At 61.8% G+C, this 27,508-nt stretch overlaps 1 pseudogene; it reads right to left on the reverse strand.

Moving 5' to 3' along the window:
• Positions 1–286: 286 nt before the first annotated feature.
• The window catches only part of LOC131495921 (CSC1-like protein 1), a 28,738-nt pseudogene continuing 1,516 nt past the window's right edge, over positions 287–27,508 (reverse strand).

Consider the following 27,508-nt stretch of genomic DNA (forward strand, 5'->3'; position numbering starts at 1 on the left):
GGAGGCTGCTTCTCTGGCAGGTGCCCAGAACGGAGTCCCTGTCCCATGGGGAGAAAAATTTAGGCAAGGGGCCACCTGTCCTCACAGTTTAAGGATGGTGCCTGGCCCAGCTAGGGGCAGACACCCTCTCCTCCTCCCCCCTGCCCCACTCAGGTTTCCCCCTGGCTCCAGGGCACTGGGAGCACTAGCCCCAGCCTGGGAGGGAGCAGGTAGATGGGGCCCTGACCTCACCAGTCTGGCCAAATGAGTGCTTTATTCGTGGTCCTCCTGCCCTTGCCTGCTGCAGGGTGACCTGACCCAGCCACTGTCACTGGCAATGTGACACAGAAACAAGGAGCCTGGTCCCTTCCTGCTCCCGCGGCGCAGCCCCGATGGGTGGGAGATGGCTGGATGCGGTGATGGGGGGGGTCTGGGGGGGCCGGAAGAAACCCCGCCCAGCATCGCGGCCCCGCCCAGAGCTACACGCAGGCTCTTTGGTTATCGCTGGGTGTGTGCCCAGAGGTGGTGGGCAGTCCATCCTCACAGAAGAGCAGTCCTTCGCTGTGTCCTCCCGGGTACCTGGGACAGCTGCAGGGGCTGCTGGGGCACCGTTCCCACATGTGGTCCTGCGGAATCACCAGGGATGTGTCCCAGCTACAGAGCTGGGACATTTATGCAGAAGGGGGACCTGGAGACGCACAGAGTCCCCGGCACGCACCGGCCCCCCTCCCCGCTGCTGTGACCAGAAAGGCCGCCATTCCCTGCGTGGTGGCCCCGCCCTGTCTTCCTCGGCCAAGGGCCTGGGGAACCTTTCTGGGTCCGTCTTCCCAGAGCAGGTGTGCTTCACACAGGTCAGAGTAGTCCTGGGCCTGGTTGGGGCCCGAGTCAAGCCGCTTTTCCACCTGGGTCTCCTCCTCTCCGTCCTCGGAGCCTGGCCCGGCCGCCCTCAGGCCTCCTGGTAGGCAGCCGGCCTGCTGTCGCTGTCCGCAGGGCCCTGGGCGGGACACTGCCCCAGGACGGTCCCACTGATGTCACAGACGGCTCCATAAGTCTGCTGATGCTGTGGGGACAGGGCCGTTCTCTCCGAGGACAAGCCGCTCAGAATCCGGGGCACGTAGGGCTGCCAACATACGGGGGCATGAGCACCTGGAGCGGGGGCTGGGCACGAGATTCCTCCCCACTCCCCCCGCCGGCCCCTCCCCCAGACCCTGGCTAAGAAAGGCATTTCCGCCACCCGCCTGCCCGTCTCCTCGTCCGCGGAGGCAGGTGCACCCCTGGGTAGTGAATCTGAGAACCGTCTCCCTGGGGCTGGTCCAAGGACTGACACCCATCAGAGTGCCTGAAGCGGCTGGAGAGAAGGCTGCTGCTGACGGGGTCTCTGTCGCAGCCCTGGCTCCTGTCAGGGACCCGGAGCAGGACGCCGGGGGCTTCACGCAGCAGGCCGTAGCGGGCATTAGCCACGCCGGGAAGGGAGGAGGGCGCCCGGTGAAACATCCAGCCCGCGGGACCAGGATGCCCTCTCCCGTGACCTCAACGTAGGAACGTGGGTGCCACGCGGTCGGGGCCCTTCTGTCTGGACAGGAGATGCTCGGCACGTTGCCCGGGGACACTCACCGTGAACGGCGGTGGCCTGTGGGCCTCGGCCTCGCTCCCTTTGTCGCTGGCCGATTCTTCCATCTGCAGACACAACAGAAACTCGCGATGAGAGACCAAAGGCCCTTCCCAGATGAACATCCTCCCAGCACACAGACCGGCACCGCTCGGGATAAGAGCACCAGCTGGTGCCAGGCTCCTGGCAGCAGGGGCCGGGGCGGGCGGCACAGGGCAGGGCAAGGGGCGGGGAGCGCAGGGCGCACCCCAGCCCCAGGCCTGCCCACGGAGAATCTGCACGCGCTGGGATGAGGTGCCCCTTACCCTGTAGTTCAGAGGGCTGAGGTGCTTGAAGCATCCGAAGCAGGTATAGACCAGGCAGACCAGGATGGTGAGCAGGACGGCCAGGAAGGTGAACAGGGTGAGGGGGGCCTTCAGACCTGGGGACACAGGGATGCCAGCCTCAGTGGGGGGAGAGGGGCCACGTCTGGGGCAGGAGCCGTGCGTGACCTCTGCCTCGGGCAGAAAGGGAAGAAAAGAGCGTCCGCCCCCCGCCCTCCAGCAGCTGGGGTGGTGTCTTCATCGCTTGGACAGACAGAGGGACCCACTGGCCTCGCCCCCGGTTGGATTGCAGGAACTGGGACACCGAGTCGATGGCCTGTGCCAACGGTCAGCCCCCTCCAGGCTCCAGCGTCCTGGGCCAGGCGGGACGCAAGCTCCCCCACCTGGCTGGGGCACGGTCACGTCCCGTCTGCCTTTTTCTTTTCCCCGAGAGTGTCCGTTTTCCCTTCTCCACCCCCGCCCCCCAAAGAGCAATCCGGCCCCCTTGCCCGTCCCCTCTGGTTCAGCCCCTGCGGAGCTCACAAAGGGACTGCCTTCTAAGGCTTCTTGAGCGACGCGGCCTCCTCCAGGGTTCCCCGGGCTCAGGCCAGCTCGGGAACCGGGGCGTCGGCGCTGTCCCCAGCCAGCCCTCAGCCCGGGTACCGCGTTCCGACTGGACACCGGGTTGGATGCTGTCGGGTGGCGTGGATGCGGAAAGAGGAGGCCGAGGGCCGCCACCCGCCCCCACCCCGCCCTGGTCAGAGGGCCCCTCACCCAGGCGCAGGAAGGAGAAGAAATAGAGCCAGAAGAGGCACAAGATGGGGGCGGCCAAGGCCTGGTTGACGGCCGCTAAGTGGATCCTTTTCTCCAGCTTGGCCGGGAGGTAGGCAAAGTACAGGTTGTGACGGTCCACCAGGTGCTTGAGCAGGATGTAGGTGAGGCCTGCGGACACGGGGCCGTGAGCAGCAAGCCTGGTGGGGCCCCAGGGGCCCCCGTGCCCCCTCCCTCCCGGGGCATCGATCTGTCCACGGGGCCGGGCTGGTCTGCCATCTGACTACACGAAGGCAAAGTGGGGCTCAAAGCAGATCCCGGCAGCTCGGGAGCGCTCTCGCGCTCGCTCGCTCTCTCCCCCGCCCTCTCCCAGTTTCCCCCTGACCCCAAGGAGTAAAAGGCAGCTGTCATTCTGTCCCTAGGGAAGACAGAAATTCTAGGATCATTTTGCAGAAAGAAGTTACTTTGTACCGAATGCCTGGCCCGACCTCTGCCCGGGCCCTCCCCCGCGAGCCCCCCACCGTCCTTCCGGGCTCCCTCTCTCTGTCCCTTCCCGGCTCCAGCTGGCCCTCCGCACTCATCAGGCGGCAGGTGCCAGAGGGTCCTGCCCCAGGGGCAGCACACAGGGTGGATGTGCTTCTGTTATGTCAGGATCTTTAAAATTTTGTTTTTTTATTTTTTATTTTTTTAAAGGTTTTATTGTTAAGTAATCGCTACACCCAACACAGGGCTTGAACTCACAACCTGAGATCCAAGAGTCGCACATTCCACTGACAGAGCCAGCTGGGTGTTCCTGTTTTGTTTTCAAAAAGTAAAACTTTTGGGGCACCTGGGGGTTCAGTCAGTTGAGCGTCCGACTTCAGCTCAGGTCATGATCTCACAGTACATGAGTTCGAGCCCTGCGTTGGGCTCTGTGCTGACAGCTCGGAGCCTGGAGCTGCTTCAGATTCTGTGTCTCCCTCTCTCTCTCCCCCCTCCCCCACCTGCGCTCTGTCTCTCTCAAAAACAGACACTAAAAAAAAAAAGTAAACCTGTTGATTTTTTAAATAGTTCAAGAGTAAACGGAAAACTAAAACCTCCTCCCGCCCCTAAACCTCAGCTGCAGTGCCAACAGTGTGCTGGGTGTTCTACTTCCTTCTAGAATCTTCCACCTGTCTGCAGTTCCTCACGTTTATTTTAGCTGCAAGACCTCGGTCTTTAAAGTCAAACAGTCCTCAGCTCAGATCCTGGGTCTACTCCTCACTCGTGTCACACTGAGTGTGAAAGGGGCCACAAACGAGATGCGTCGAGCGGTACGAGTGACAACCCACGGAGCGCACACATTCAGAGCGCGTCTGCCGCGCGGCGCGGTCACCCGCGAGCCAGGCGGTAGCTGCCGGACGCTGGGATCAGGGCGCCACCAGGGATGGCCAGCAGGACCAGGGATGTCCCTGTGGCTCCCGGGCGCTGCAGAAGTCCTCAGTGTGCGGGGGGCACCCCTAGGGTGCCCCGAGGGGTCAGCCACCGCCCCCGGGGCCACACTCACCGAAGGGCGCGATGATGGGGCAGGTGATGCTGTAGGCCATGATGACGGTGAAGACGCACAGCATCCACGCGTACATGGCTCCGAACTCGTACTGGAAGGCCTGGTTCTGTGCCAAGAGGGCAGAGCGCAGGGTTTGCTCCAGACGCCACCCGCCCACGCCACGGGGGCCGTAAGGGGAGGACTTTGGAGACGGGAGGCTCACGGCTGCCCCCTGCCCCACGGACCTCTCCGGCCCGCCCCGGGTGCCGTCTGCACGGACCTCTCCGGCCCTGCTCGCTTCACACCCAGGCCGCCAGGGGTAAAGGAGTCTCGTTCTCTCAGTGTTTCCCTTGCTCCAATCGGGTCTACGCAGCAGGCCCGAGAGTCCCGCGTCTACGCAGAGGACAGGTGCAGAGTGCGTCCCCCCCCAGGACGCGCCTCCTGGGTGATCACCGGCCCCGTGGAGGGGGGCGGGGTGTACCTGCTTGATGTTCCTGTGGTCGGCGGCCGTCTTGGCCACGACCATGCGGCAGGTGTAGAGGACCAGGCCCGGCAGCCGCAGCAGCTCCATGCCGTTGCCAATGAAGGCCGAGGCGATGACGTAGTTCACAAAGAAGGTGCCCTGGTCGGGCAGGAAGACGCACCTGGGGGGCGGCCGGGCTGTGAGCCTCTTTCCCGCCCCGGGGAGGGGCACTCGGCAGGGCGGGAGCGGAGCCCCTGCATTTGGTGCGGATGCTCGCTCCGTGTTCCGGGCTCAGAGATGAAAGGGGGGCCCTGCCCCTGCCTCTGCCCTACCCCCGCCCCTGCCCTGCTCTGCGAGAGCCTGCATCCCAGCGAAGGGGACACACAGCATGCCAGATGTGACGTGTGCTCGGGGGAACCGGAGCAGAGGAGGGACGACGTGCCCCCTGTTACACGGGCCGCCAGAGAGGCCTAAGGAGGTGAGACCCGTGCTCGCGGAGCAGGAGGGCAAGGACAAGCGTCCAGGGACCGGGCAGAGAGCGGCTCTCGGCGGGTGCGGGGCGCGCGCACCCACAGGGCAGGGGGGCCGCGGGCCAGGGAGAGGCAGGGCATGCGTGCAGGGAGGGCTGGGGCTGCACAGGGGTGGCCGCTGGCATCGGTGAGGCGGGGCGACCGGAGGGGTGCTGGCGGACCAGGTGCGGCGGGGGAGGGCACAGAGGGGACAGGTGCCCCAGGGCCCCTCGGCTGGGGCAGCCAGACACTCGTGGGCAGCCCTGGGCGCAGGGCCGCGGGTGCACGGGGCCTGCAGGCTCCAACTCGGGAGCACGGGGCCACGGAGGCCGGGGTCCAGCTGAGGTGACTGGGAGCAGGGCCACAGGCATCGGGGAGACGCAGGAGAACCCGCGATGGGAAGAGAACCGGGACAGGGCCATCCTGGAGCCTTCGCGGACGAAGGCGTGACGATGTGTCAGACGTGGCTGACGGTTCATGAAGATGAGGGCCCAGCCCCGAGCGCCAGATCTGGCCATCTGGAAGCCACAGTCCACCCAGACGGGAGCTGGCTGGGTGTGTGGGTGCCCGCCTGTGGCCGCCAGCCCCCGAGCCCTCAGCCTGACCAGCAAGAACCCACGTGGAATAATTCGGTCTAATCTTCCCAGGAAACGTGGCCAGCCTTCCTACCAACACTGGGTTGGATGAGTCAATGCCAAGGCGGGGGGCCAGTATTAGGGCCCAAAGGGTAGAGCAGTCGGGGCTCAGGCCGAGTTAACGGGCTGGGTAGCCCAGGGCAAGCTATTCCAACATCTCTGAGCCTCAGTCTCCCCATCCATAAAATGGAGAAACAATGGCGCCTACCCCCACAGCTTGTCGTAAAGGTTCAACGAGAAAAAGAATAAAGCATTTAGCCCGCAACGCCCTGTCAGGGGGACACACCCCAGAGACAGGTTTATTCTGTTCTCCGGGGGTAAACGGGGCCCGGGCCCAACCGCACAGCCGCGTGGCCGTCCCCACCCCGGCCTCCCCGGCACCACTGGGACCCACGGGTTCCTTCTCCCTGAGCGGCTCCATTCTCAGTAAGTAAGTGAGTTTCCAAGAATGAACAAGACTGCCCCTGATGGAGTTTCAGCCTAAAAGATTAACCACACTTCTGCACACCTGGCACAAAGTGGGTCAGCCCCCATAGGGCGGCCTCAGCCCTGCCAGGGGCCGTGGGCTTCCCCGGCCCCGATGGCCTCAGGAGGAGACGTCTGTGCCGGGCACAGGCCACCGCGCCCCCAGCCCCAGCGTAGCCACGGCTGAGCCCCCGTGGGACCTCTCCCCGGGACCACGGCTCCAAAACGCAACGTGGCCGATACTTACTCCAACCTGATAGAGGCTTCGGAGGAAGTTTTGTCAAAGAGCCACCGGAAGAAAAAATCCAGACTGGAAGAAAAATGAATCCCGTAAGAATTTATGTCCAGCCCTCCAGGTGATCGCGACCCGTTTTCATTCTTCCCTGCTCTCACCAGCAGGCAGGATATCGGGACCCCCATCTGTCGTCTAAGGTGCCCCCACTCCAGAGCAGCCTATGAGGGGCTGCTCCAACGGCGGCCCCCTCCCTTAAAATCAACACAGCCGTGACTCTACCCTCCCCCTGGGCGGAAATGTTGTCTTCAAGCTTCTTTTTAAGGAAGAGAGACCGGATCTCCGGAACAATCCGTGAGCCTGCCGCGCAACGGCACCCCAAGTGGGAGGGACCGGCTTAAGTGTCGTCAGGGATCTGCATCCTCTAAAACCACTTGGGGACGGAGCTGTCCAGATCCTGACTGTGAACTCAGGGCAGGAGGTGACGACGCGTACCTGGTGAGGCCGAGGGACGGCAGGATCAGCACCATGAAGATCAAGAATATATAGACCTTGGACATCATGATCTCGTTTTCTCCTGACCTGCAGGAAGTCAGAGGTGAGCCCTGCCCGGTGCTCCCCCCAAGACCCCTGCTGGGCACCCACGGATGCCGTCAGGCGAGCGTCCTCACTCACTTGGTCCAGTGAGACTCCAGCAGCGTGGAGTAGTAGACGATGGTGGGGAGCAGGGCCGAGAAGGACCACAGGAGGAGGGTCGGGAAAAACTGACTGATGACCGGGTCCTGCAAAACACGGCCCACAGAAGACACAGGTGGAGAGGCTGTGGCCATGGGGGCTTGGAGGCCACGACCTGCTGTCACGGCGACTCCGGGAACTCCCGGTCGCCCTTGCCTTGCCCCCCAGGGCTGACGCTGTGCCCCATACAGAGCAGGTGTCCCGTGCCGTTGGCCGAACAGACCAGAACTGCACTTGGTGTTAGTAGGGCTGGATGAGCAGAGAAAGTAACTTCACATACAACTGATCTCCACCTGTCTGACTGCCCAGAGCGACCGCGCCCCCCCGACCCCCACTGCCGGCTCCCCTCTGCGCAACCAAGGGCAAGTGGGAACACGGAAGCCAGGGCCTCCCCAGGAGGCCTGCCCGCTCAGCTCCCTCCTGCCCAGCAGTGACCTAACTGCCTGTGCCTGATATGCTCACTATTGCAATCACAGGAGCTGCCTACTTTCCCTGATAAAACAGGCATCTTTAAAAAGCTGCGTACTGGGGCGCCTGGGTGGCTCAGTCGGTTGGGTGTCCGACTTCGGCTCAGGTCATGATCCCAGGGCCGTGGGATCGAGCCCCACGTCAGGCTCTGCACTAAGCCTGGAGTCTCGAGATTCTCCCTCTCTCTCTCTCTCTCTCTTGCCCTCTGCCCCCCCCCACCCATGCACACTCTCAAACAAAAAATTTAAAAAATGCTATTGAGGGGCGCCTGGGTTGTTCAGTTGGTTAAACATCCGACTTTGTCACAATCTCGCGGTTTGTGGGTTTAAAACCCGCGTCGGGCTCTGTGCGGACAGCTCAGGGCCTGGAGCCGGCTTCGGACTCTGTCTCCCTCTCTCTCTGCCCCTCCCCTGCTCGCACTCTGTCTCTCTCTCTCTCTCTCAAAAATAAAATAAATATAAAAAAAATTTTTTTAATGCTATTGAATGAGACGAGAGTAAATGAACTGTAGAAAACGGATGGAATGAGAGCCAGGAGGGTCCTGTTCTTAGAACAGTGTTGCAAATATCTGTAGATTCTTGCTTTACCATAAGAAACCGAAACTGGTTTAGGGAGAATCGACAAAGAGGGTTCCACTCGGCCGATTCCACCCTCAAAAGAACAGACTTGGCCATACATCCAAAGATGCGCAAAGGCGTGAACACTGACACGCTTTTAAAGATAAACAAAATTCTTAATGTGCGCAAGGGGTTATTTTCGGGTAAGAAGGCCTGGGCCACACAGCAGCTTATGTGGTCACCATCACCAGAACCCCGCAAGGATCATCCGGCAGGTGCCTTCGCCCCAGCTTTGGGATGAAAACCCAGCGTTCGGAATTCGTCAGCTGGGGGACGGCACAGCGAGGCCCTCACGCCTTCTAGCCCCGCGTGCTTGCCCTGAGCGTGACTGACTGAATGCCAAGTGGAACTGGAGAAAAAAAAAAAAGATTTAGGGGGATATTTCAACAGAGCCAATTATGGGAAATCAGTATCTTTTTAATTTTTTTACGTTTACTTATTTTGAAAGAGCGAGCAGGTGAGGGACAGAGAGAGAGCAGGAGAGAGAGAATCCCAAGCAGGCTGCACGCTATCAGCTCAGAGCCCGACACAGGGGCTCGATCTCACGAACTGTGAGATCACGACCTGAGCCAAAACCAAAAGGTGGACACCTGAGCCCCCAGGTGCCCTGGGGAAACCAATATTGTTTTCAAGCAGAGGCCACTTCAGGAAGCGTTTCGTTGTCTCGATTTGTCTAAGATTTTAAATAATCATTTGTTGCCTATCTAGAATCAATGAGTTGACGATTATGTAACAGATACTTAACTTTCCATCAGTACATGCCCTTCAGCTCACACGACCCTACCGTTGAACGTTCAGATTGATTTCGAAAACACGCACGGGCGCGCGCGTGTCGTAAACCAGTGTCGTAAATGTGGCCACACCTGCTCAAGGCCTAAAGGCACGGACGTGAGCTGAGAGGCACGGCTCCTGGTTCAGCCCCCACGTCCCTGGGCTCCAGCCACCGCCCCCCCCCCCACGCCTTCTTGTCCCCAGCCCTGCAGGACGGGCTTGTAGCATAGTCACTCACGTTGAGCTCACAGATGGGTTTGGTGACATTGAACTTGTCTATGGTGGACAGGATGATGGCGGGGGTGGTCAGGAAGAAGAGCCCCACGAACAGAGTGAAGTTGATGCCCAGCCACTGGAGCCACCAGCAGAAACCCTGGACGGAGAGGTTCTTCCTGCAGGAGGGGACACAGGCTTGGAGGCTGAGACCCCCCCCAGGCCGGGCTGCCGACCACGCCCCCGGTGCCCTCAGGTGGGTCAGCGGGTCACATCGAGGCCCGGCGAGAGACCAGACTGAGGCACTTGGACCCCAGGAGTACAGGTGAGCCCTCTGTACCGACCTTCAGCTCCAGCAAGGTCAAATGCGGGGTCCCCTTGAGTTCAGAGAGAAAACAGGTTATCCACCACTCACACGGCTCCCCGGCCACAGCCCGGGGGCCAGAACCCACCAAAGGGACTCCACGGTCACCCAGACAGACAGAACGAGGCTACGACACGGCCACATCTAAAATGCCTGGTGACCAGCGACACAGGGCCGGGGGCTGGGTGCACGCAGAGGGAGGGAGGCAGGGGACAGCAGTGCCCAGGCCCCACGGCGGTCATGCTGGCCTCTCACCCCACCGAGAACACAGCAGCACGCTGCCCCCACGTTTGGGAAGCCCTGTGAACCATCAGAGATCAGCTTGGAGCCACGGAGACGCTCCCAAAGCTCGCTCTGGGCAGGGAGCTGAAGCCAGCCACGCTGGGGGCTCTGCTGGGGCTGCCCTCACCCGCGGCACTGTGCTCAAGGCTCACCAACGGCCCCCGTGGACGCGGCCGAGCTCAGCAGCGTGTCCCCAGGCTAGACCTAACGCCACACGACACAGCAGCCAGGGGCTACCGAGCCCTGAACCGGGGCTGGTCCGACTCAAAAGAACATACACGCCGGATTTCAAAGCTACTAAGTATGAAAAAGAGACGCATCTCCACTAGAAGGTAACTGATCACGTTAGAGTGATAATATTTCGGATATATAAGGAGAGAGAGATTATGAAATTAAGTTGAACAGTTTCCTTCTACTTTTTCAACGCGGCCGAAAGGAAACTGGAAATTATAGACGTGGCTCCCGGACACCCCGGATGCCGGGGGGCATCACTGGAGCGCAGTGCCGGGTGTGGATGCCCCCCCCCACCTGACGCATCCCCCCACGCCCGCCCCAGGCCCAGAGCGGAGCCAGGAGCTATGGTGGGGGGGCCCTGAAGGCCAGCTCGCACCTGTGATGCCCGGCCTGGGGCCCCTCCCCCCTCCCCAGTCCAGGGCCGGGGCCTCACCAGCAGATGTCCTCGGGGTACGTGGCAAAGGAGACCGTCCACTTGGAGATACGGAGCTCCGCGCTGCAGGAGGACGGCTGGGGCTCGCCTTTGCACTGGAGGCTCTGACACTTGCAGGCATTGAAGTCTTTGAGGATGCTGCCAGGAAGGAAGAGCAGACGTGGCCGTGGCCCAGACACCCGGGGCACCGCGCACACGCGCAGAGTGAGGGCAGACGCCGCGGGGCCCCGGGGCCGTTGCTCTATCAGCGGGTTGCTAGGTTAGCCGTTACTACAGCTCACGGGGAGGACTTGGCCTCATCCTCAGGACCACGCGGCGAGCCGGGGGTCACTCCTGCCTCCGCGTCAGGATCCCGAGGCTCTCCGGCTCAGGTGCGCACCCCGTCTGGCCGCTGCACCCCTGGACCACGGCTGCTCCCTGCGCCATCATCACCCTCGGCCGCCCAGGAAGTCGGGGCCGCGGACGCACTGCGCGGCCGGGCCAGGGCCTAGCTGTCCTCACTTCTTCCCACCCTGACGCCCAGGGCCCCCCCGGACTGCCACCTGGACCCCCGCCGTCTCCATGCCCCTCACTCCTGCCTCAGCACGCCCCCCCTTTCCACGAGCCCCTCCTGGCTCTGGCCTGGCTGCAGGGGACTTTTCCCGGGTGTGCGGTGCCCGCAGAGAGGGCTGGGAAGGGGCACTTGTGTGGCCACCTGCGTCCCCCACCCCAGGCGTGACGCCACTCCAGGAGCCAGAGCCCCGTGCTGGGGCCCACGTGTGCTCCGCAGCCTGGCCCCGGGGTCTCCCTGCTGCAGAGCTGGGGGTCTGTGCAGTGCCTGGGGTCTGTGCATCTGTGCGACGGAAAACCCAGCACAGAAGATCATCTGCGGTCCAGAGTGGACATCTGAAGGGGGGTGGCAGAATGCTGGACGCCTTCCCTGGCATGGCTGGTGGGAGCTCGGCCCGGGGGTGAGGCCACGTCAACCCACGAGGGACTCACCTCGCGCGAGGATCACCCCACACGTGTCACACGCACCTGGGTTGGGATGATGGGGGGATTGTGGCCTGCCCCAGCCCCAACCCGTCCCAGGGGCGGGTCATAAGTCACCTGGAGGAGACAAAGGGCTCCGGACACGCCCTACTCACTAGGTGGCCATGGACTTCTCCTGGAAAGTGACGAAGGCCATGCCCAGGGGCTGTTCCTGCACCCGGCGTTCCTCATCCGCGATCCTCTCCAGCAGCCTGTCCCTCATGCGCGCGTAGTAGGAGACGGCATCCTCCTGAGGACACGCACCCCCTCGTGACCACGGGCCCTGCGCGGGCGGCGGGGACCCCGTGGCACTCCCGCGGGGGGCCGGGCCCTCACCCACTCGCACCCCGGCACTTTGCAACAGCAGAACTGGCCGCAGGGCCTGGGGTTGATGAGGGTCCACTGGCCTGTCTTCGCCCGCAGGTTCATGTAATAGATCAGGCTCTTTTCTGTCTTCTTCCTGCAGGGGTGGGGGTAGGGGGACACACGTCAGAGTCACCATAACCCTGCGGCACAGACCCCACGCCCACTGTCCAACCGCCAGGCCCAGGAGCTCAGCTTTCTTTTTTAAAGTTTATTTTGAGAGAGAGAGAGAGAGAGAGAGAGAGCGAGCGCAAGCCGGGGAGGGGCGGAGAGCAGGGGAGAGAGAATCCCAAGCAGGATCCGCACTGCCCAAGCGGAGCCCGATGCGGGTCTCGAACTCACGAACCGATCCGAAACCAAGGGTCGGAGGCTTAACCGACTGTGCCCCCCTGGCACCCCAGGGGGTCAGCTTTCCAAACAAGAAAGGGGCAGAGCCCCCCCTCCTGCCTTCCCCCCTGGGGGCTCCGCCTAGACCCCCCACCAGCAGCGAGGCAGCAGGGTGGGCGGCCCAGGAGGGAGGGACAGGCTTCCGGCCACCGACCAGCCCCGCTCACCTCTCCCTTCACAGGTGAATCAGCCTGGCCACGTCGTAGCACAACTGTACGTCCACCACTTCACACGTGGGATACGCGTCCCTGTGCGCAAGGCAGGCCGTCGGAAAAGAGAACCCCCCCACCCGGCAGGAGAGATCCCCCCCAAGTCCCCGAGGGTACTCGGGGTACCACAGAAACCTCTTTCCTTTCGTCTTTTTACAAAGGGTGAAATTTTGAAATTCAACACAAAGAGGGCTTTTTTTTTTTAACAGCACGAAAGCAATCGCCTGAAACTGAAAGGCTCGTGCCCGCTTGGCTGTACGTCAGCGGGCGCGTGTGGGGCCAGATGAATCCGGTTCGTGACCTCCTTCACCCACCCGGAGGAAGAGCACTATCGTCTGCTCTGGCTCACGCCTACCTTGGACCGTGCGGAAATCCTACCCAGCGTGTGGCCCCTTTTTGAAGATCACAGACCTTTCAGGTTCAATGAACGCAGGGGGCTCGCAGCCCAGCAAACGTCTACACCCGCATTAACAACCGTAGTACGACCCTCACAAGTGTGCTGTGTGTGGACTCACACCGGCCGGGTGCTCCCACGGTATTCACTATGCCGTCCTCACCATAGCCTGGGAGGTTCTGTCCCCATTTTACAGATGAGGAAAATAAGGGCCGGAGAAGTTAAGCGACTTGTGCCCAAGGTCACACCGCGAGTGGCTGTTGGAGCCCAGATGTGAATCCAGGCAGCCGGGCACCAGTGGCCGCTAAACGATGCTCCCTGCCCACCAGACACACAAAATCAGGCACTCGCTCTCTGTTTCTACGAATCGCCGTCGTCCGCAAATAGTGCTGAGTTACACCGTGGTCACCCCGAGTCCCCGCGGCAAGTTAGTGGCTGCGGGACTGGGAGGGGTGCGTTCGGACTGAATCCTCAGCTCGCCGCCCGGGGCAAGCCCTCCAGCCGGGGTCCCGGGGCCTCTGCACCTGCCCTCCCCTCTCCTGCTCCACACCCCCCTCCCCTGCATCCCTGGTACCACACACACACACACACACACACACACACACACACACACGGCCTCCCCCAGAGGAGCCCTGCCTCCTCCTCCACCGCAGGACTCCTTGGTGCAGGTGCTCCCTCCAGAGACACCCGTGGGCGGACGCCTGTGCCAGCGCAGGCCCCCCCCACCCCCCGGAGACCTGCTCGTGCCCTCGAGCTGTTTCTCTGCACCTACAGCCTGGCCTGTGCTCCAGCTGCTGTGGTCCCCCGGGGCGGCCTGCAGCGGACAGGCCTTCTAGACCCCAGACTTCTAGAAGCCTTCCACAGCAGGCTGGCACACGGCGGCCATGGGATGCTCGCATGGCAGGGCCAGGCCCTTCGCCAAGTCTCTGGGCGCCCAAAGAGAAGACAGAGCGGCCCGCCTGAGGCATCTGCCCCGCCTGGAGGGGCCACAGCCCTGCTCACCGGAAGTGGGTCTCCACTGTCTCCTTCTTGCTGTCTCGGGGGAGTCCCGTGATGAACAAGGTCCGCCTCACCTGCCAGAGACACACATGGGGGCGGGGGATGTCACCCCAAGGCACGCCAGTCCCCAGGTGGGCCCAGGGTTTCCGCCCTATTCAAGCCCACCCAGCCCCGCCCCTCCCCACGGAACACAGTGAGAGCTTGGAGGGACCAGTGCTCCCCTGGGAGAGCCCAGAGGGGGTCCTTCACATGCTTTACTGACTGACCCCCGCCCCCCAGATGCCCCTAATCAGAAAAATTTTAGAAGCTAATGTCAGGCATCTGGGTGGCTCAGTCAGTTAAGCGTCCGACCACTGATTTCGGCTCAGGTCACGATCTCACGGTTCGTGGGATCGAGCCCCGTATCGGGCTCTGTGCTGACAGGGCAAGGCCTGCTTGGGGTCCTCTCTCCCTCTCTCTTTGCTCCTCCCCTGCTCGTGCTATCTCTCCTTCTCTCTCTCTCAAAAAATAAACACATAAAAACCTTAAAAATAACAAGTGAATTGGGGCGCCTGGGTGGCTCAGCCGGTTGAGCGTCCGACTTCAGCTCGGGTCACAATCTCACCGTTCGTGGGTTCGAGCCCCACGTCGGGCTCTGTGCCGACGGCTCGGAGCCTGGAGCCTGCCTCGGATTCTGTGTCTCCCCCTCTCTCTGCCCCTAACCCACTCGCATTCTGTCTCTGTCTCTCTCAAAAACAAACATGAAACAAAAAGAAATTTATGAAATAAAAAAAAAATTAACAAACGAATGAACGAAAAGCTGAAGTCAACCGTGAGCACAAACATGCCAGCCAGGTCCCACAGAGGCCTCTTTAAGCGCACGGCTCCCGTGTCCTGGCAACAGGCCGGGTCAAGGCTCCGCTCTGGCCCCACCCGTGACCCTCCCCGCCTCGCTCACCGAGTTCTCCTCCTGGTACTGGATGGACCGGGTGTGGTGTCTCATGAAGCCCACGGTGAGGAGGAGATAGATGACGGCAAAGACAGTGTGCAGCCAAAGGAGGTCATCGCTGAGCGGGGACACCTGCCATCAGGGCCCGGCTCCCACACAGGGCGGGGTTTGCGGGGGGGCGGGCCCTCCACGTCTCCTAACCACCCCCACCCCCACCCCGCACAGCAGCACTGCCCGGGGCAGGCAGTGCCCGCAAAGCCCTGGCCCCCGCCCCATACTCACTCCGTCTGCAGGTTTGCGATGGTCGTCCTCCCAAAGCTATAAGGGTCTTTGTCTGCAGACAAGCAAGACACTTAGTCTTAGGGTCACACTAGGGAAGGGGGACGGGGGCGGCCCGCCTCGGTCCGTGGGTCTCTGAGGAAGCACGAGACGGCCAGGCCCGTCAGAGGACAGGGACCGGCCGTCCGGTCTTTTCAGAACTGCACCAACCCAAGGCCCCACTTTACCCGACAACCTCTTCCCGACCCGCCGCGTGGGTAAGTCACAATCGGAATTTCTCTTGCTTTGAGATTCTTGTGACATTCCTTGAGAATCTGAAATCCTCCTGAACGGGTCCCAAAACCGAGCTGGGAATCCCTGGGCATGAGAAGTGGATTCGTGGGGCCCCTGGCTGGCTCAGTCAGCAGAGTGTGTGACTCTGGATCTCGGGGTCGTGAGCTCCAGCCCCGTGTTGGGTGGAGAGAAAGAGAGAAAGAGAAAAAGAGAAAAAGAGAGAAAGGAGAAAGGAGAAAGGGGAAGGAAGGAAGGAAGGAAGGAAGGAAGGAAGGAAGGAAGGAAGAAAGGAAAGGAGAGGAGAGGTAGGAAGGAAGGAAGGGAGGGAGGGAGGAGGGAGGAAAGAAGGGAGGGAGGAAGGAAGAGAGGAGAGGGAGGAAGAGAAGGGAGGGAGGGAGGGAGGGAGGAAGGTGGGGAGGGAGGAAGGTGGGGAGGGAGGGAGGAGGGAAGGGAGGAGGGAGAGAAGAAGGAAGGGAGGGAGGGAGGAGGAAGCGGATTCTTTGGCATTTTGGAAGCCAGCCTCCCGCACTGGCAGGACACACGGTTCCAGGCTGTGACTTTGAGCGTCACGAACATCTCCCACACCCACTCACTGTGGCCTCCCGATTGTGATCACGTGGGGGCAGGAAAGTATGAAACGCTCTCCGAAGGCCCCCGATCCTACGAGTCTTGGGGTTTTATTCCCCTTACTTAGAACCGAAGCTCACACCGGGGGCCAAGCTCCTGGCCCAGGCTCAGGTCCGGGGGTGGGGGGTGCCTCTTGAGAGGCACGGCCAGGCAGAGGGGAACGTTCCGGAGTCACCCCGAGGCCTCCTGACACCTGGGCCCACCCCAGCCCCACGAGCCCCCCCCAACCCCACCCCGGGCCGTGAGTCACACAAGACGAGGGAACATTACCCAGCAAATCACCCGAGAGGTTGACGGGCAGGATGACGCACAGGGACAAGCAGCTGACGACCACTAGTAGGAAGATGACATGTCTCTGGAAGGACAGGTAGTGGATGGCGTCCTCCCCACACCGCTCCAGAATCTGGTCATCGCTGCCCAAGACACGCACAGGGGACCCGGGTGAGCGGCAGGGCCGGGCCGGGCTGTCCCGTCTCCTCACATCCCAGGACACCGAGCTTTCAGTCGCGCAGCTCGGGAGGGCGGAGGCAGGACAAGCCCGGAGGAGCCTCCTTCCCAGCGCCCTGCACCACACCCCCCACACCACACCCCCAGGCACCTGCTGCCCGCATCCCTGCAGACACGTGTGCAGGGGGAGGTCCCGCAGCCCCTCCTGCTTCTGTCAACATGTCAATTGTTCCGGGCTCCCCACCCTGCCGTCCGGCCCCCTCCCTGTGTCCTGCTGGCCTCATGGGGGCTCCGCCCTTTCCTCCTTGCCCTATTTGGACGCTCCGGCCCCCTTGGGGACCTGGAAAATTCCAGGCGCTGACAGCCAGAATGCCACAGAGGGAAAAGGGGGGTCTCCCTGAGGGTCCGGCTTCCAGAAAAGCAGGAAAATTCTGCGCGGGCAGTGGTAAGAGAAGCGGGTGTCACGGCACCAAAGCAGATCCGAGAGGTGGGAGACCGGCGGGAGCCACGGGCCACACGTGAGGCGGTGAGGTGGGCACGCCAGGCCGGCCGGGCACCGGGCAGATGCTCAGAAGCCAGCCTGGGGACGGACGCTACCCTGCGTGCTGTTTACCTGGAGGACAGAGCTTTGCACCTGACCACACCGGCTGCACTTCCCAATCACCTGCCAGAAAGTACCTGCCCTGCCCCCAACCGTGCGCACTGAACAAACAGGATGGGGGCCCAAACCTAACCCGGCGGCGACTTCCGACTTTCTTTCCTCAACAGGTTTTCTGGAGACACACCTCTGACCGACTCCCTATCTTGCCAGGAAGGCAAAGCCAAGGAAACTGAGGGGATGCTTTGAATGTCACCTGCGACACTGGCCGCGAGCAGCTGTTAGAATGCAACTGTGGCCTTAAAACAGTCAAAGTATCCTTTTTGCAACAGGAAGGAGTAGACACTGAAAACATATCTAATACAGTGTTACAGGGACACAGGGAGTCCCAGTGTCTGATACAGTGTTACAGGGACAAAGCCGGGGGACACGCGGCGTCCCAGTGTCTGATACAGTGTTACAGGGACAAAGCCGGGGGACACGCGGCGTCCCAGTGTCTGATACAGTGTTACAGGGACAAAGCCGGGGGACACGCGGCATCCCAGTGTCTGATACAGTGTTACAGGGACAGAGTGGGGACACTCAGAGTACCAGTGACAGCCCCCCTCCAGAGAAATGCCTGTGCCAGCAGAGGGAACTGGGCGGGGGGGAGGGGCACGGAACAGGGTGGGGTATGGAGGGGAGAAAGGGGGTATGGGGAGAAGGGGGGATATGGGGAAGGGAAGGGGGGTATGGGGAGGGGAAGGGGGGTATGAGGGAAGAGAGGGGGTATGGGGAGGGGAAGGAGGGCATGGGGGGGAGAAGGGGGTTGGGGGGAGGGAAAGGGGGTATGGGGAGGGGAAGGGGTATGGGGGGACAAGGGGGGTATGGGGAGAGGGAGGGCGTATGGGGGGAGAAGGGGTGTATGGGGAGAGGGAGGGGGTATGGGGGAGAAGGGGTGTATGGGGAGAGGGAGGGGGTATGGGGGAGAAGGGGGGTATGGGGAGAGGGAGGGGGTATGGGGGAGAAGGGGGGTATGGGGAGAGGGAAGGGGTATGGGGGAGAAGAGGGGGTTGGGAGGAGGGGAAGGGGGTATGGGGAGGGGAGGGGTGTATGGGGAGGGGAAGGGGGGTATGGGAGGAGAAGGGGGGTTGGGGGAGGGGAAGAGGGGTATGGGGAGGAGGGTCTATGGGGAGGAGGGGGGTGTGGGGAGGAGCAAGTGTGGGTGGAGGAGGGGGTATGGGGAGGAGGGGTGGAGGGAGGAGGGGTACAGAGCAGATCTGCCAACAGCCTTTGCGGGTTACCATGAAATGACGACGCAGCGTGTCTCACGCCGCCCCACCCAACCCAGGCTGAGTGGGGTCCCCACCGCCGGGACAGGGGAGCGGCGTGAGCCCCACCCAGCAGTGGCCACAGGCCGCAGTCCCCCAAGGGGCACCCGCCGTGGGCACGTGTCAGGGGAGGGTCTAGGACACCTAAAATCCTCTCTGTGTGCGCCGGACCCGCGCTCGGAGTGACCTGCCACGTCAGGAGGAAACGCGTCCCAGTGACGTGATTTCGCGGTGGTGGGCAGGCAGGGGCCGGCCGACCCACCTCTCCCGCTGTGTCGCCTGGGCCCCTCTTACAGTCGTGGAAACTGAGGCCCAGGGAGAGGGACGTACCCGACGTCCCGCAACCACCGCATTTCATCAATTCTAAGAGGCCCTCCTCTTTCACCACCTCCGAAACCGCACCTCCTCCGCTCCCAGCCGCTCCCAGCTTCACAGGATTTCTCCCCACGGGCCCCAAACGTTAGAAACAAGGAAACTTGGAAGCGGAGGAGTTGAAGGTGCAAAGCGTTCCTGCCCAAAGCGAGGGGGAAAGTGGCTTGTGCGGGCCGTGTGGGCCACCTGCATGCCCGGCCCCCACACGAGGCTCCGCCTCGAACCCAGAAGCATCTAGGGACCCATCTCGGCGTCAGGCATCCCGGCTCCTTTCCTCCTCGCCGGCCAAGCGCAGAGGCAAAGCCACCCGAGGAAAGACAGGCAGACACGCGCGCCCACCCACTAACACACCCACCCACGTTCACGCACACACCCGCTGTACTCACTGCAGGCGAAAGATGGCAGTCAGCCAGGGACAGCATCCCTGGGAACGGAGAGATCAGGGATTAGCTTTGAGCATCTCTGTCCCCGGGAGGCGGATGGAATCACCGCCTCTGACGGTCACTAACCATCTAACCCCCCGTTATATAGAAGCAGCGCTTTTGTCCCAAATCCAGCAAAGGCCACGGCTTGTCCCCAAGGCGACAGAGTCTGCCGGCCCCCAGTCCTCTGGGACACGCACCTTGTGCCTGGAATTCTCGTAAAAACCCCTCAAGTTTTGACAGTTTGCTCCAGGGCCGAGGCCTGAACTTGACCCGAGAGCCGGTGAGAGCTCAGAGCGGTTCTGGAACTGTTCTGCTGGATGGCCCGCAGTGCTGACCGAGACGCAGGACAGACACAAGGAAACAAGCCTCACGGATGGGACAGGCCCCCCCCCCCCAGGTGGGACTCTGGAGGGAAGAGGGTCCGTCGGCTGACTGTCCATCGCCTCTCTTGATCGTAACCCCTCCACCCCCAAAGCTGGGCTGGACCCCGGCCCGCTGGGCACCTCCTCAGGGTCAGGTGCCGGGGAACCCGGCTGGGCCGCCCACCTCTGACTCGCCGCCAGCAGGCACGTCAGCAATGAACCGTCACACAGATCCCTGCGTGTGATGAGAGCCGAGCGCTGGGACCACAGGGGACTCGGGAGCCCCTGCCTCAGAGTTAACCCCGTGTCACCCCCTGGGCCTCCCCGCTGCACCCTCCCCGCGGTCCGTCCCAAGTCCAGGGGGCTCACCACCAGCACCTGCCACTCAGGACGCGGGGGGCCAAGTCGGCCCCCGAACCAGTACCCGGCTGCCCTGCCCCGCCCCCACCACGGCCACAGCCACGCCTGTCCCGTCGATACCAACCAGCTCGCTTTCAAAATCTTGTTGCCCAAAAGAGGACGACGATGACAGTCTCTGGAACCTGGAATCGCTGGGAACACAAAAGGAAAAAAATGCCAGGAAATCCTTTTTCGAAGTCTGAAAACCTCCGTCCGGTATCCCGCCATCCCTTAGAGCCCGGGACCAAAGCTGTGGCCTTCCTCCAAGTCTGGGACAAGATCTAACTCAGCCCGTGAAACACACCCACCAGGGCGGCGACCGCACCTGGGCGTGCAAGACGCGAAACCCCCGCGTTACATGGGCCGGGTGACAAGGGGTCAGGGCACTGGCAGGCCGTCCCCGCACCCCGCACCCTGGGGCCTCGGCTCCGGGCCCACCCAAGGGGACTTCAGACTGTTGACGTTTGCGATACGTCTCCCGGCACGTCAGATTAACCTCGTTTTATCAAATCGACACCACCACTGGCTGCCAGGGACATAATAATCTTATGAACCGATGAGAAAGACTGAAGTGTGACCGCCATTGATGACAAGCGGCACCCCACTTTCAGGGACAAGAAAATGGGAGCGTGGGCGTCTGGATGCTGGGGGGGGCTCCCCTCCCCTGCCCTGTGTGTGGGGGGTCGCTTGAGGTGTGTGAATTATGTTCATTATCACTTCCAGTTTTCTAGAACCGATTCCAAAACCTCACTCGCAGGGGCAGAAGACAGGACGAACCTTGACTTTCAAAGCCTTCACAGGCAGCTCTCTCATTTGACCTTCTGGGTGCCCTGCGGGGGACAGGGGACAGGAGGAGAGAAACCCCAGAAGGTGGGGACTTGACCACGGCCTTGCAGCCAAGGAGGAAGCAGGGCCTCCTGGGGTTCACAGGCTCAGTACCTTTCCAGTGCACGGCCCCTCCTGGGACTCGGGGTGCCACAAACACATCACGTCCCCAGAGTCCCCCCAAAACTGTCTAAGGCTCCCAAGAAGCCCTCGGGGCAAGGTGAACACCCTCGGGCTTTCGCAAACGCCAGGACCCAGGAGGCAGGAGGCGGCACGGAGCTTTCGCAGCGACGCGGCCCGTGCCTCGCACAGAGACCACAGTCCAACGCCTGTGCAGCAAGGGTGGAGGTCGGCCTGGGGAAGCCGAGCGGCCCGGTGGGGGGAGCCTGGCCACAGGGGTGTCTCCCCCCACTGCTTCCTGTCCTGCATCTGACACCAGGTCCCAGGCCGTGTGACAGCCAGCCGGGGCTGGAGACGCCAGGGTGCGGACCTAGAGGACGGTCCCCCCTTGAGGAGTCGTGAGCAGCCAGCAGAGCCCAGGTGACGTCCAGCCAAGGGGGTCCCTGCTGCACCAGACTCACCCGACGCTGGCTGAGTGAGGGCCACCGGCCCACGCTGACCCTGAGCGGGGACAGGAGCAGCTCCCCGGGGGCTCGCCTCGCCCCCAGCCCCCAGCTAACTCATGTCAGAGAAGGGACACTCTTTCAACATTCAGGGTGAGGAAGAAGAGTGGCATCCGTCTCAGCTGATAACGAAAGCCCCGAGTGTGTAAAGGAACTAAACTTCCTCCAGCAAGGTTCACGGCCAGGCCACGGCCGTGGGAGAGGCACCTGTGGTGAGGAGAGACGGCTTCTGACCCAGGCCTGGCGGACGGATGTGCTCAGTGGACACAACGTAGTGTCAGCAACACGCGTGGGCCCCCAGCCCCGTCCCAGTGACACACACACACACACACACACACACACACACACACTCACGCTCTCGAGGTGACACGTCCTGCTTACCTGTCCGCTTCTGACACCAGGGCGATACGGCCATAATCCCAGAATCTCCTTCTTATGATGGAAAACACCAAGATCAAACACTGACAGGAGAGAAGAAACCAAGTAAAGGGACTTCTCATTAGAGACACCTGCCTTAGGGGCAAAGCCCACCAGCCTGAACCCAGCGGGGCTACAAGGGCCCAGAGAGGGCACCGAGCCGCCCGAGGCCACACAGCTCAACCATCCGACCCTTTGCCCACCGTCTTCACGAGCGCCTGTCGCCGATGCCAGGGCACAGAGGCCACGAGCCCGTCCCTGAGCTGGCCCCGGCGCCCTCCTCACCATGAGCATCGGCCCCGCTCTTTGCTCTCAGGGCAGCAACAGCCAGGACCCCCACCCCACCGACCCTGCGCTGATCAGCCCTCAGTGCTCCTGAGCAGGAAGGCGAGACCAGGCCTCACAGCCGCCCAGGACCCGCTTCCTTCCTCTTACACAGAACTGCACTTAATTACAGGGCGAGGAAGCAGAGCTCCCCCAGGCCGAGCCGGGTGCTCCCCCAGGCAAGCCCCGAGGACCCCAGCATGGGGCCTGGACGGGGGACACTGCCCACCAAGGAGCCTGGGCTCTGGCAGCTCGGTCTCCACAGCCTGGGGCCCTCAGCCGATCGCTCTAAACCCCGTCCAGCTGTAAAATCTGTAAGCTCCACACCACCTCCTCCGCGTTCACCTTGGCGGTCCTCAGACCCGGTCTTGCCTGGACAGACCACCGCCCTTCAAGGTTCAGGGAGGGTGACACAGAGCCGTTTTCAATTCACCTACCCCTGCCGGCCTCGGTCACAAACCAGGCTTTCATTTCATTTCATTTTCTTTTCATTTCATTTCATTTATTTCATTTCATTTCATTTATTTCATTTCATTCATTTCATTTATTTCATTTCATTCATTTCATTCTATTTCATTTCATTCTATTTCATTTCATTCTATTTCATTTCATTCTATTTCATTTCATTCTATTTTATTTCATTTTATTTTTTATTTTCATTTTATTTCATTTACTTATTTTTTTTAGGAACTAAGCTTTTTTTTTTTTAAGGTTTATTTATTTATTTTCAGAGAGAGACAGAGAGAGCAACCAGGGGAAGGGCAGAGAGAGAGAGAGAGAGAGAGAGAGAGAATCCCAAACAGGCTCCCCCAATGTGGGGCCCAAACCCACGAACTCGGAGATCATGACCTGAGCCGAAATCAGGAGTCAGATGCTTAACCGACTGGGCTACTCAGGCGCCCAGAACTGACCTTTTAAATGTGGGTTTGTCTCCCTAAAGGGAATCCAGAGGCCAGAACCCCACAGGGGCCGCGTCCCTTTCGGGACCGTCTCCAGGTGGACGGGGAAGCTGGTGACTATTCCCGGAGGCAGGTGAGTCACGTCTCAGGACAAAGCTGAAGGCCGTCCGGCAAGTGCCCCCCCCAACCCCGCCGCCCCCTCTGCTGCCTTCTTGGGGTGTGTGTCTCATGCGCCCATGTTCTCCCAGCCGCTCTGGCTCACGTGTGCACCCATCACATCCCCTGATAAACACCCAGCTCCCCTCGCCGGCGCCCCTGCAGCCGTGTCCACCCTCGCTCTCCAGCGCCCCTTCTCGTTATTCCCACCAGCCCTCAGCGTCACCGGCGCACCCCCGGGACCCCCCACCCCTGTCACCCGAGGCTGGTGTTCTCAACCTACACGTGGACTCCAAGAAACAGGTTGTCTGGCACCTAAAAGCCCTTCTCATAAATGTTTTTAAAGTTTATTTATTTGAGAGAGAGAGAGAGAGAGAGAGAGAGAGAGAGAGAGAGAGAGAGAGACAGCACACGAGCCAGGGAGGAACAGAGAGAAAGGGAGACAGAATCCCAGGCAGGCTCCTCCCCATCGGCACAGAGCCCACTGTGGGGCTCGAACCCATGAACCATGAAATCAGGACCTGAGCCGAGATCAGGCGTCGGACGGTTGACCGACTGAGCCCCCTGGGCGCCCCACAGAGCCCTTTCTCGTGAAAGCGACGTGAGTGGCAGGTGGGTTCCCATGCCAGCCCCTAAGGTGCCACTGTGAGGCAAATCCTGGGGCAACAGGGCAGATCTGAGTCCTGGGGACACCCCCTCCCCAGCACAAGCTACTCATTTATACCCTCAGCGAGAGGTATGGCCACCCCACAGGCAGGAACACAAGAAGGGGCCCCGTGGCCCCCGGGGAATCCCACCCAACCACCCGCGGGGGAGAAGAACAGCATACTGCAAACCGGGGGACCCCCTGGGAACAGGCAGGTCTGGGCCACTGAAGGCCACGAAGGTGGGCCTTTCCCCAGCTGTGTCCTCTGCTCTGCGACTGATCCCCTAAAAGGCCCAGGACCCAGCGGGGGACAGGAGGTGACATTTCTAAGCTGGGAGGTGCGGCCACTCTATTCCAGCTCATGCCTCTGGTCCCTGTGGACTGACCCCTTCCACGGGCCTCACCACGCAACAGGCTGACTCTGTGACCAGGGGGACAGCTGCGTCACCCGCAGAGCGCGGCTCCCCGGGGTACAGCAGGTGAGGGGCAGAGGTGACGTGTGAACTCGGGCACGCCTGATCCCATACCTGAGTTTTCCAGAAGGCCCGGGAGGAGAGGGGGGGACACGATTCAGGAGGGGACTCACCAGGAAGCAACTGACGTCTATGAGCAGGACAGTGGGGACGCCCCCGAAGGTGACCCCCTGGAGCACGGTGCTGTTTTTGGCCGCGTTGTAGCAGTACGAGTAGTTGGGCTGGTCCCCGATGCCCAGCCGCTCACGCACAGACACCGCCTTGGACCGCCACAGCTCCAGGATCAGGGAGTTGTTCATCGTGCCCCTCCTCCCTGGAGAGCAAACCGGGCAGACAGTCAGGGCCAGGGGTCCCCGGAGGGTCCCCCACCCGCACTGGCAGGGCCCGAGGTGGGCCCAGGGGCCGCTAGGCACAGCCAGCAGCAAGCAATCAGGGAGAGGCGGGCACCGGGCCCCGCGTGCCTGGCAGAGCCCAGGAGAATAGCCCCATTGTGGGAACAGTCCCAAGGGTCAGATGGCCCGGTGGACAGCTCATCAGGACACAGCAGGGAGGGAGGTGGGGGGACAGGGGCCTGCCTCCTAAGAGGTGCCTGAGCTCCTGCCAGGAAAGTCCTCCCCGGGGAGCCCCTGGGGGCTTGGGGGGACAGTCGGGGGACAGAAACGAAGGAGATAAAGGTGGGAAAGACGAAAACGCAGGAAGAAACAAATCAGGAACGTCCATCCAAGTACGCACACACATGTCAGCTCCAGGAAGGCCCTGAAGGGGCAGCCAGAAAGGGCAAGGGGGGTGGTGGAAGCAGGTGGGAAAGAGGGGCACACCCCCACCCTCCCGGGGAAACCCCTCCCCCACCTCCCCAGTCTAACAGGAAGGCCCGGCCTTTTCAAAGCAAATACGACTCCAGGTTACTCCAGGCTGCTCATAGACCTTTCCTCTCTGAGGCTTCTGGGAGCCCCAGGAAGCTAGGAAACCACCAGTGTTTGTCCCTGTCATCGAAGGCCCCCGAAGGCCCCCGAATTAGCGCCCCCTCACACCGTCTGTGGCTGGAGAGCCGGGAGCGATAACTCAGCAACCCTTCCTCAAGCTCTGACTCGTCTGTCAGGGAACTTCTGCGAGGTCTGCTATCTCTAACCTGCCACAGGGACAAAAATCTTGGGGACCAGAAGAAAAGGGACGGAGATATTTGGACTGCCTGGCGATGTGGCTGGGGTGGTGACTGCCACTTCGACCCCCAGGACGGGCTGGCTGGGGACAATGTCTCATACACACACACACACTCTCTCTCTCTCTCTCTCTCTCTCTCTCTCTCTCTCACACACACACACACACACACACACACACACACACACACACACACAAAGGATGGACTGCAGGAAGCGGTTAGAGGCAGCTCCAAGGACATGGGAGGATGACCCAGGAGCCTGAGTCACTCTCTCACCCCTTATGAGAGGCTTGCCAATGGCCAGACGATGTGACGCCAGAGCCACGGAGCTGGTGGCCCTCAACAGAGTCACAAAGACTACCTCTGGGAGGCAGATCTTGGTTTCCCTGCTTTAAGGGTCGCCCAGCAGCACCACCCCCGACAGAGCGCCCGGCCTGACGCTGTGAGGCCAGCGCCTGCCCCCCCCCCAAAACCCCTGTCCTGCCTCACACATACCAGACGCCCAGGGAAGGAAGGACTGCGGGCGAGTCCCTGGGCGAGGTCCTCAGCCAGTGCCGGCAGAGACAGGAACAGTCCCGGCCGCCTCCCAAGCTGCCTCAGGCCTGCCACTCACTTCCTGCTGGGCTCTCCCGACCCCAGGACTGGGCCGCACAGCCTTTCCAGGCCTCCCTGAAGGAACGCAGAGTCACCAGGAGCTGCCTTTTCCGCTTTGGCTCACGCCCGCCCCAAGCCTCTGAACTCAGGGCCTCACATGCAGCCTTTGGTGTTTCCACCCTGCTTCCCCCGCCCAGCTCCCCCCCCCCAATCCCCCACCACCACCCAAACTGGTTCTGGGCGCTCCTCTGTGCTGCCTGCCCCTCTCCTCCTCCTCCAGCCTCAGCAGCCTGACCTCTGGCTCGAGGCCTCGCTGGGCCCAGGGAGGGTCCACTCCACAGAAGCATGGGTGGCTGTGGGCCCCCGGTAAGGGCCTCCCCAAGGGCAGCTGCTACCCGAGGGCCAGAATCAGGAAAAGGGACACAGCAGAACAGGGAAGGCTTGAAAGGTAAAGAGGAAAGGAAAAATCACGCCCATAAAATGCTCACAGAGGGAGCACTGTCCCTGAGGAGTGGCTGCTGGGGGCGGGCGGCCCTGGCCGATGCTGCTTGAGGCTGAGCAGAGCAGAGGTCCCGTGGGAGGAAGCCCCCCGAGGCTCCTCGTCTTCCTTGTACCCCCTTCCACCCCGGGCACACCTCTGGGTCCCTTCCCTCCTGCCAAACTGGCTCCCTGGCTGGTTTTACACAGTCCGATAAGAACTGGCCAGGTCGGCCAGCAAGGACTGCCAGCCTGGTGGGGGGGGGGCTCCGGGCTCCCCAGAGCCAGCCCCCTTCCGGGGGAGGGCACAGCTTTGGGGGGTGGTGGTCTCTCTCAGACCTTTCAGCTCGATCGCGGACTGTCCCTGCGCTGGACACACATGGCGTCCAAACTCTGCTGAAAGGTCGCGCTCCCTCCAGGGCCAGCTCCCCTGCACTTTCCCCAACAGGCCGCTGGGGACACAGCCAGCACAGGGCAGCCTCGCGGGCTGGGGAGGAGGCCCTCCTTCATGGATGCGCAGTCCTCCCTGTGTGCGTCGACAGACCTATGTGAGTGCCTAGCACGTATCTATGCCTTCCAGAGGGTTCTCCACTACCAACGTGAGGGCAGGAAAGCCACAGTCACCGTGGAGGCCCCGCAGCCCCTGGAGCAGCAGGTGACTCGGGTCCCCAGCTCAAAGTTCAGCCCAGGTGCACCCCAGAGCCTGGCCGTGGCCGTCGGGAGGGAGGGCTGGGTCCAGCAGCTGGTCTCCCACTTGCCACAGTGCTAACTCACGGCCCACGTGTGTCCAGCAAGGACCGGCCCACGCAGCACACCTGACCACCTCCCCCTTCCTTCCGGAAACGCCAGAACGTAGCACCAGGTGCGTGAGCATCATCAGTTCTTACAAAAAGGCCCCACACAAATTCAGGGTATTTTTATCATCGCAGATCTTCCGGTTTTGTTA

This window comes from Neofelis nebulosa, chromosome 15 (assembly GCF_028018385.1).
Source record: "Neofelis nebulosa isolate mNeoNeb1 chromosome 15, mNeoNeb1.pri, whole genome shotgun sequence".
In the NCBI taxonomy this organism is placed as follows: Eukaryota; Metazoa; Chordata; class Mammalia; order Carnivora; family Felidae; genus Neofelis; species Neofelis nebulosa.